The sequence below is a fragment of the Ovis aries genome, chromosome 3 (assembly GCF_016772045.2).
Source record: "Ovis aries strain OAR_USU_Benz2616 breed Rambouillet chromosome 3, ARS-UI_Ramb_v3.0, whole genome shotgun sequence".
Taxonomy (NCBI): domain Eukaryota; kingdom Metazoa; phylum Chordata; class Mammalia; order Artiodactyla; family Bovidae; genus Ovis; species Ovis aries.
The window spans coordinates 134,693,352-134,703,129 of NC_056056.1; the positions used below are offsets into that span (position 1 = coordinate 134,693,352).

The 9,778-nt window shown below is 45.3% G+C and overlaps 1 protein-coding gene across 1 annotated transcript in view; it reads right to left on the reverse strand.

Annotated features, from left to right (window-relative positions):
- Positions 1 to 9,182, reverse strand: part of SCN8A (sodium voltage-gated channel alpha subunit 8) — a 200,094-nt gene extending 190,912 nt beyond the window's left edge. The window contains exon 1 of the mRNA XM_027967303.2: positions 9,083 to 9,182. The gene's annotated coding sequence lies outside the window, so the exon portion shown is untranslated. The remainder of the gene's footprint in view (positions 1 to 9,082) is intronic.
- Positions 9,183 to 9,778: the final 596 nt, after the last annotated feature.

Consider the following 9,778-nt stretch of genomic DNA (forward strand, 5'->3'; position numbering starts at 1 on the left):
AAATATTATAAACTGTGATGTGTCATTCTGCATGCCTTAAAAAAACAACCACCACCTTCTATGTTCTCCATCGTCTCCAAGGATAACTGCAACGTCAACAAATTCATAATGTTTAGCTAACTCTCCCCCATTTTTGCAGGCTTATCTGCCACTGGGGTATCCTAACCTAGTCCTACTGATTTGTTCTTGGTGAAATTTCTATTCTAATTTGAATATAATTCTAATTATACTCTAATTATATTCAAATCCCCAAATTTATAACCCAGAATGGAAGAGATACCTTCAACGGTGCCTTTTGAGAAAATGTGTTCATATTAAATGACTTAATATCCTTAAAAAAAAAAAAAAAAGAAACTAAAAAAAAAAATACATTTAAGAATGTCACTAAATGTTTTTGCTAAGGGGGGATTAATTGATCTAAAATGACCTAGACTGAGAATTCAAATCCTCAAACTATTGTAACAGTCTTCCTCAAAAGACAAAGGATGTAATTGTGTGGGGGACAGGGAAGAGAAAGAGTTTACAAGCATATCATGTAGAAAGGATACAAAGAAGCTGGTAACAGTAGTTATCTTTATAGAATGCACACGGAGTGAAGGTGACAGGATAAGAAGACTTAACTTTGAAGCTTCTGATTTTTTTAACCCTTTGCCTCTGTTAACTCTTTAAACAAATAAATGTTAAAGATGAATTTTATGTACAGAATGGAGAGATACCTGCAACAGTGCCGTTTGAGAAAATGTTTTTATATTAAATGACTTAAAATCATTTAAAAAAAAGTTAATTATAAACACATTTAAGAATGTTACCATTTTTTGTTTATTTGTTTTATTACAAAGCAAGAAAGTATTCTCCATCTTTTCCAAAGCAGAGATGAGGAAAAGTAAGCAATCTGCAGCAAAGTTCTAGCAAAGGAAGGGGTAAAATAACATTTAAAACACAAAACATCCTCCTGAAGGTCTGTGCTAGATCCAGAAGCTCAGGATCATTCTAGCTCAGGGAATAAACAGAGACACGTATCCAAAGGAGCCTGCAGAGGAGAGAGGACTCTCCCCAAGTTCACATCCAGGCTCCCTTGTCCATTTCCACTGCGGTCATTCTTTTTTTAATTGAAGGATACCCGCTTTGCAGAATTTTGCTGCTTCCTGTTACACGCCAACATGAATCAGCCTAGGGATACACATGCTGCAGTCATTCTTTTCACTTTCTCTCACTCTCCACTTTGATAATTTCTCACCCTCCAAATGATTTCTTCCTTATCACAGTATAAATCTATTTTAAATGCTTTATTTTCTTCAAGGCATCATTCCTAGAAACAAGACATTTCTCCTTTTAATTTTCACCAAAATCTCTGGCTATCCAAATGGGAATTCTGTGGCAAATGAGATGTTTGGGTATTCTGACCTCCAAGAAAGTGCTACCAGTCTCTTTTGAAACCCGCTCAATCCTTCTCTGCAATTTAATAATAATGCATCAGTCTGCTTTCAGTTAAAAGCATTTTTATTCAGCTGCTTGCTAAAACAAAAAGATACTAGTGAATGTGAAGCAAAAGCCTGCTGCATTTATCCTTAATTGAAGAAAAATTCCTTGTAAAACAAGACACTAACCATGTAATAAATTAAGACCTATTTATTTACAGGGCTGTCACTCAGTAAAATGAAGGAAAAATGCCATTTCATACTGGCTTCTGGTGAACATTAAGCTTTTGGAGGCTCAGCTTTCAACTGTCTGTACTTTAAAATAAGGAGAGAGTAAGAATAGATGAAAAATGAACTACTTTTTTATTGATTTCTTTCTTTATCAATCACTAAAAATTTACAGTAACATTTTAATTTTGACTTTTTCTCCTTTCCCAAGTTCACTCTGATGGAAATGCTAATAATCAGTTAAATACTTAAAATGTAGAAAAAGGGAGGAAAATAAATGGCACATATAATTCATAGCCTAGATAACCCATCCCTGGATAAATAAGCATTCACTATATTTCTCTGATGTTCTTATTCCCCAGGAACTCAAAAGACTTTACAGCATAAAACTCACACTAATCAACTGAACATGAAAGGAGCCTGTTAACGCGTCTTTTGAGGGACTTCAGTGTTTTCCATTTCCAGATCCTGGGACAAGCCCGGTGAATGCTGGAAGCCTCTCACTACCACCAACAGTGAATATAAAACCTCTCCAGACAACATTTTAGTTACCCTAACCCAATCAACTCCTTCCAGGATCAAGAGCGCTTCAGTTCCAAACTAAGAGCCCATCTCAGACCCTTCGAGTCCCAGCTTCCCTTCTGTTCGGCTCTGCTCAGAACCACATATCTCCATATCCCTAAGGGAAATCAGAACTATTACCTACTTTCACCTTTGCTCTTTTAGACTAACAGCCTCCCAGAACTTTTTCTACTTCAACTAGGTTACCCTCACCCCCCAGGAGCAATTTTCCTCTGAGTCCTATACCAATTTCAGCCTTGCATAAGCAAAAAAAAAGTCCAGGTGATGGTGGCCATAATTACCCTATGGTCCTGATTATAACTTATGTTGGCAATGTGGGAGCATTTGTGAGCAGCCAAACATGTGTTTATGTGTAAGAGAAATTAAGAAAGACAAGCAAACCCCAAGACATGACGACTTTTTTTAAAGAAGTAGCTAGGACAGCTGCAGAAACAAAGCAAGCAGGTTACTTCCATGCCTCCTCTCTTCATCTGTACTCTATTTATCGGTGAGACACATCTTCTGCTCACTTTCCCTCATCCGTCCTGCTTCCAGAATCCGTCCTGCTCTCCTTCAAAGGTACTCTGGCCTTCCCTCTGCCTATCCCAGAATCTTTCATTATGCCCACTCACTAAGATATGTTTAGCTACCTAGGATAATGATAATTTCCTAAAATAAAGCCAAAATTGTTCACATCACTTGGTTATATGAATATCAGAATATAACACCATTTAATAGAAAAAAAAATCTTTTAAACATTAATTAACCAACCTGGGTCCCTGTCTCCACTCCATCATTTAATGGTCCCATAGCCCTGGACAACTCAAGCTAGGATACTCAATTTCCTCAGACTGAAAATGAGTAGAATAATATCTGTCTTACCTAACTCAAACAATCAACTCATCAAAAGATTTTTAAAGTTTTTATAAACATAGAGTAATAATTAGGTAGATGGTGAGCCATGAGACCTAAATGTAAGACACTCATTCAAAGAAAGCAGTTAGAAGACGACATAATTGAGGATTTCCCTGGTGGTCCAGTGGTTAAGACTCCACACTCCCAATGCAGGGCCATGGGTTTGATCCCTGGCCAGGGAATTAAGATCCCACAATGCTGCACTTCCCACCCACCCTCTCCCCACAAAAAAGACTATACAATGGGAAAACCTACAAGAATGCTGGAGACAAAAGCAACTCCAAACCTGTATAATCACTTAGCACAGTGAAGACACCCAACTCGAGAATAAAGGGGAACCTCAGCCTTTGAGTCCACTCCACCTTCAGATCTCAAGCCATGGCTAAAACCAGCTCAGCTGCCTGCCAACTGGTGAGTGCCAGAGCATTCCTATTTGGTAAAAAGTTCTATTCTAGAACAGTTTGGGAATGAACGCAGAAAGAATTACTTTAGTAACTGCAGTTGCATGGGGTGGGTGGGGGGTGGCGGTCAGCACTGCAACTGTACAGTAAAACCTTTCTCCTTCTACATTAGCAACGCCCATCCACAGTCAGGGTACCTCTTGACGCTATCCTCTGCCAGACTGAAGATAAAGCAACTGTCTGCTTTCCAGACTACTGAAATTTAATACAGTACACATATACTATATCAAATACACATATAAATACACACTAAGCTGCTAAATCCCAAGAGGAAAAGGAGCTAATATACACTGAGCTCTATGTGTCAGAAACCATAAGGAAACAGAGATTTCATTTAATCCCCACAAACACCATGCCACGTAGGTATTATTATTCCTATTTTTACAGATGAGAACACCAAAGCTCAGATAGATTAAATAACCTATCCAAGGTGACAAAGCTAGTAAGCAGAAGACTGGAGACTTGAACCTTAGTGTTGCCTGTCCCCAAAGCCCACACTGCTGCTGACTTTCTCCTCTCAATGGTGTAACCAGGACAACCTTCTTGGGTCTTCATTTCACCTTAATTCCTGATACGTACTTAACTGCAAGTCCTGGTTTAAAGAAAATTTTTCCAGATTTCTTCTTTGCCTTTTCTTTACACACATTTACTTCATGTTTCTGCATAAAATTATTCTTTTTAGGTTGAATCACTGGGCTAGATCTAATATGCTACCATTCAACATTTCAGCAATTAATATACATGAAGGGTGAAAGTTCTAGTCCCTTCTTTTAACACTTTAATAGTCATAGTTTTCAAGCATGTTATCCTTTTCTAAGCTGGTTCTTGCCATTTAAAGAGTTAGTGTTTAGTACAATGCTTCACACACAGTAGGTGCAGAGGGAGAATATTTATTGAGTCCCTGATTGAGAGAAGTTGTCTTTATTCTTCTAGTTAACTGGCTATATTTGAGTATAGAATGAATTCTTTTACATTAAAGATAATTTCTTGAAATTAAAAAAAAAAGATTCCCAAAAAAAAAGATATTAAAATCTAACAGTCTAGCAGTTACATCTCTAAATGACTAGTAGACTGTGAACTTAAGAGTTTAAAAGGCTTGGTTTTAAAATACTTATTTTTATTGTTCTGAATAACTTTTGCAAGTGCTTCTTTCCCTCTTTACAGAAAAAACAAAACTGAAATAACCATAAAACAACTGTTTCACTAATGATGACTTTTTCCATTTTCCACATACTAAAATATTTCTGTAATAAGTATCCTTTATTTTTATAATTATGGAAACTCATCTCTGAACAAACTGTTTTTGTTTGTTTGTTTTTGCCAATTGCAGGAACCACCTACACCCCAGAGCACTCTATTGAGACATTACTGTTTATGCAGTTACACTGCTTGAGCTATCCAAGTTTCCCTGTGCCTGGTCCCAGGTCACTCTATGTAGAGTTGTCCCCAGGCTGCCAGGAGCTGGGACACTGCTAGGAAAAGGCTAGACCCAGAGTGGAAAGAACAGTACCTCTGAGGAGCTGCAGAGGAGTCACTGGGCTTTCAGAGAGCCCTTAAGGTGAGCAGAGAGGTCAGGAGTATGGGCTTAAGCCAGGGCCCGGGGGAAACATTCCCTGAGACAAGTCAAGCCCCAGTCCTCTCTGAGGTTTCCAGAACAAAGGCTAGGTGTGGAGAGAGCAGGTGGTGTTACCTCCAGGCACTGCTGAAGCTAGGGGAGCATGGCAGAGAGGCCTGCATGATGGGCGTATAACCTGTGGCAACTGGGCCTCCCCACAACACTGGGCAATAAGTATCTGTTATGGGGGAACCTGGCACCATGGCTGGGCTGGAGCACCCAGCACTAGGCCTGGGGGCCACGGGGCTGCTGGGGTGAGCCAGCTGCTGCCCACACCCTACTTTAAGCAACTGCTGAATAAACTGCATTTTGAACACTTTCTAAACAGTGTGGTTTTATTTTCCTTCTCAGATATAATCTATAGGAATTAAGTATTCACTAATTCATGCATGCGGCTCTAGAACAACTTGTTATATACTATCAGCACATTAAAGGTAATTATTTCTGCTTCCATTCAAGAATGTTTTCCTTGCTTTAGGTGGATATGTCTCTATCTTTGTATTCTTTTCAAGCAGGTGCAGGTTTCTTGTATAATCTCTATAGAACACTGAACGTCAGTCTTTTCTTAGTAAGAAGCACAAGAATGACATCTGCCCCTCATCACACCCAATTTATATGTCTTTTAACTTTATGTTACCTTTTCAATGACATAGAAGTGCTTCAGTCACAGTGGAACCCCAGCAGAATGACCTGCTTTATGTGAGGTCTCATAAAAGGGGATCCCTGTGCTAGATGGGAGATCCATACAAGCTGAATTTTATGCCCGTCTTCACTATTTTAGGATTTTAAAATACTTTTTTGAGAAATTACTTTGGTGAAACAATGAACTGCATACCGGCCTCTGCTGTGTCAAGTCCTTTTCCCTGCTCACTGTTCAAACCAACCCAAATAAGATGCCCTTCTGATCCAGCTTAACTTAGCAAGCCAGGTGATTAGTTTGGGAGACCAAAATCTCATAACATTCATAGTTTCTTGCTACTTGAAATTATCAAAATGTGCTGAAATAATGTAGTCAGCAAAATGTCACTGTGTGACTTACATATGGATCTGTTGCAGCCTGCAAAAACACTGTCTCCATGAGGGACAGCCAAAATGAAGAGTTATGTGGGAGTAATAAAATATGATAACTAGGTCTGCAACTTCAAGTATAAACCGAGCTGCGCATGCACACATCTACAGGAGAGCCTGCTGATCCAAAAGCAAGAAAAACCCAAGCCATGTCCAGCATGTATGCACTCCACTAGCAGGCCTGCCAGGGAACTGTCCTTTCAGCACCACGGCAAGAAACCCTGGCGTAAACCTCCATACAGGCAACCAAAGCTGGGCAAGCTGGGCCCTGAGAAACGTTTGTTAGAGACCCTGCAACGAAAGCAACAACCAACTGTATGGCTGTTTATTTTTATGTACACTATCTGCCATTTCATAATCCTTTACTAATTTAAAATAAAATCCTTCAATATTTTGGTAAAAGTTGACAAAACCCCAAAAGAAAACCGAAGATGTATTAAGTCAGCCTCTCAGACTGAACCCAGAAAACCAGTAACTGGCCTGCACTGTCAAGAGCTGCGCTGCAGTACCCACGAGCAGCACTACCAAGAAACACAACACACTTACACACACCCTGTATCAGATGTGCACAGAGCACATAACATGCTTAGAGCCCTCTCCGGGGACAGCCTCAATTTCTAGGACAGACAATGTTTGCTGAGTGCCAAGCCATCACTACCACCCCCCTTCCAAGCAGTCAAATTCTCTTTCAGGGAGAACTGAAGGCCTTGTGTGTCATGAGCTCCGAAGAAAAAATGCTGCAGTATTTCAAGAACCAGGTTAAAGGCAATGTATTACGAAGCTTTCAGCATTTTAAGTCGGATTCCCCCAAGATTTCTACCAGGATGGGACCGGATGGTAATGTCACCCAGCCATTTCCATTACACATCAAAAATAAAAATTTTTTTTAAGAAAAAAAAAAAAAAAGTCCCCCAACCACCATTATCTTCTAATGCACGTGGAGAAAAGAGAAGTACAGAAAGACTGTGAAACAGTGAAAACCTACCACACCCGAAATCTCTCTTGGAAAACTAAAACATCCCCAGCCTTAGCACACCCCTACCTCTCTGAAGGCTCTCCAGGCTCAAACTTGAGAAACAGTTACAAAAAGTGCCTTCCCCCTTGGCCCCCAGAGCCCTCACCCACACTTTCTGCCTCCATCCCGACTTCTCTGGTGCCCACTGTGCACGCATTAAAAGCAATTTTCCCTGTTTGGTAGCGCTTGCTCTATGTTAATTATTTCTCCCTCCCCCTGAATTAGCCAGATGCAATGCAAAGTTTCTTCTCCAACTCTCCCCTCCTCCCCAAACAGATGACATCCTTTTATTATGGATACTGATACTGAACCTTGGAGTCTCCGGATGTAAAATGTATTCCCCCATGTTTCAAAAACTGCAGTGTAAGTGTGGAAGAGGGCACAGGGTGGGGTACCTGGAAGGAATGCCTGGTTTGAAAAATCATATTTATCAGACTGAAAAATGATTCCTATTCCATACCACTTCAAAACTGGGACCCTTGAAGGGGTCTGAAAGCCCTGGCTAAGCACCCCCGAAAGTTAACTGCCAAGTCTCCACTGGTGGTTGCTGCTGGCACGAAGAGGATGGAGCTGAGCTCTCAGGAAAAATGCAGAGGCTTTGCAGTCCCCCGAGTACCAAGGGAGAACTACAGAGCTGGGGTCCAAGCCCGTGCAGCTGGGCAGTCCTGTAAGCCCAAAGCTAGCAGAAGCCCAGGGTGCTCGCTGCCGGTGGCACGGTGGGGGAGGGCAGGAGAGAGGAGGAGAGGAGCAGGCTCTGCATCGGGTGGCGTAGGGGTGGGGGTGGGGGAAGGGGATATTCTCAAAGTGATGTACTCCCTAATGCAGGAATCCTAGCCTGCCGAGGAAGGTCCCGGGGGCCCCCAACACAGCCCCAGGGCACCCTGTCGGAAGGGGGACGGAAGCATCTGAGTAAAGGACAGGGGAGTCCCGGCTCCCCTAAGAACCCACGAGCCCCTGGCTTCTGCACTTGGTAACAACCTGGAGCTGGATGGGGGAGAAGGATGCAGTAAGACATGGGGGAGGGGGTAGAGCTAAGGAGCTGCTCTAGAAGATCCGGACAGCGCTGCCCTTCCAGTGCAACCGGGCAAGGGGCCCCGACTCTGCCCTGGCTCTGGCATACAGGAAGGAGGGGGTGCTGCACCACGGAAGGGGCGCCGAGAGCAGCCAGAGTCCCCCCCTGTGCAGCCAAGAGCGGAGGAGAGAGAGGGTGTATGGGGGTGGGGGGCAGTGGTCCTCAATTCTCCTCAGGGATCCCCGATAAACACGTTAGAAGGAAGCAAGACTTCCAAGCACCTGTACAAAACCGGGAGGGCAGAAACCCCGCTCCATAGCCCCTAGAGCCCCGCCGCGCACTCTGCGGCAAAGCCCCTGACTGGAGATGGGCGAGCCCCGCTCCAGGGTCCCGAGACGAGAAAGGGAACCCGGCGGACGAAGAGCGGCGCCGGGGCAGGGGCTCTGGGGCGACTTACGGCAGCGGCGGCGAGGGAGGCAGCGGCGGCCCTAGCGCGGGGCCCGGGAGGCGCGGCCGGACTGCAGAGGCGCCGAGGATGCGGCGGGCGGGACTGCGGTGGGCGCCATCTTGGAGCGCTCCCCGCGCCCGCCCCCCGCGCCGCCCGAGTCCTTGCATAATTGATGACTCGCGCCCGCCGCGCGCCGCCGCGCGCGCCCCCGCCGCCGGGCCCCCCGCCCACCCCGCCCCCGCGCCGACCCCCGCCCGCGCGCGCCCCCCGCCCGCCCCCGGCCCCCGCCCGCGCGCGCCGCCCCCGCCCGCCCTCCTGCCTGCGTCCCGAGGCCCACCTACCCCTGCAGGGCGCGCCCGTTCGCTCGCGGCGCTCCGCGCCGTTCGCCGGTCCGCTCGCTGGCTGTCAGGCCGGCGTCCCCGCGCCGCCCGGACCGGATCCGGGGCGAGGGAGCAGGGCGCCGGTAGGGGGCGCCGCGCCGGAGCGCCTCGCGAGCGTCCCCGGGCCCGCCTCCCCGACGCCCCCACCGAGCCGCGCGGGAGGGGCAGCCGGGCAGAGCGCCGGGACGCGGCCGCGGAACACGCTGGCGGGCTGTCAGCCAGCACGCGGGCGTTGAAACCCGAAAGGTGCTATGTGGACTCGAGGGCCCCGTGACCCTTGTAAATGCCAAGCCTTACCTTTTTCCTGAACTGCAGTCGCAGAAGAATATGTCCAGCAATATTGCAGTGCTCAGTTGTCGGAATTTCTGACATCTGTAAACACCAGGAACTCAATTTATCCGATCTTTGGCCATCGGAGGAAAAAAAATCGCAGAAGTCTAGCAACAGCAGTTGGAGCCTTGTGATTCAGTGGACAGGGAGCCCTGGTAGGAGGAGGGAGCCATCCCTTCCCCCAGACCTGAAACTAAAAGTCACCTTAATCTTTTTGAACCTCAGTTTGTCCATCTGTAAAGTAGGCACAGTCATTTGCTTACTCCACACTCTCTTAGGAGGATCTAGATAATGAATGTGTGGACTCTTAGCACTTTATTGTGCCTC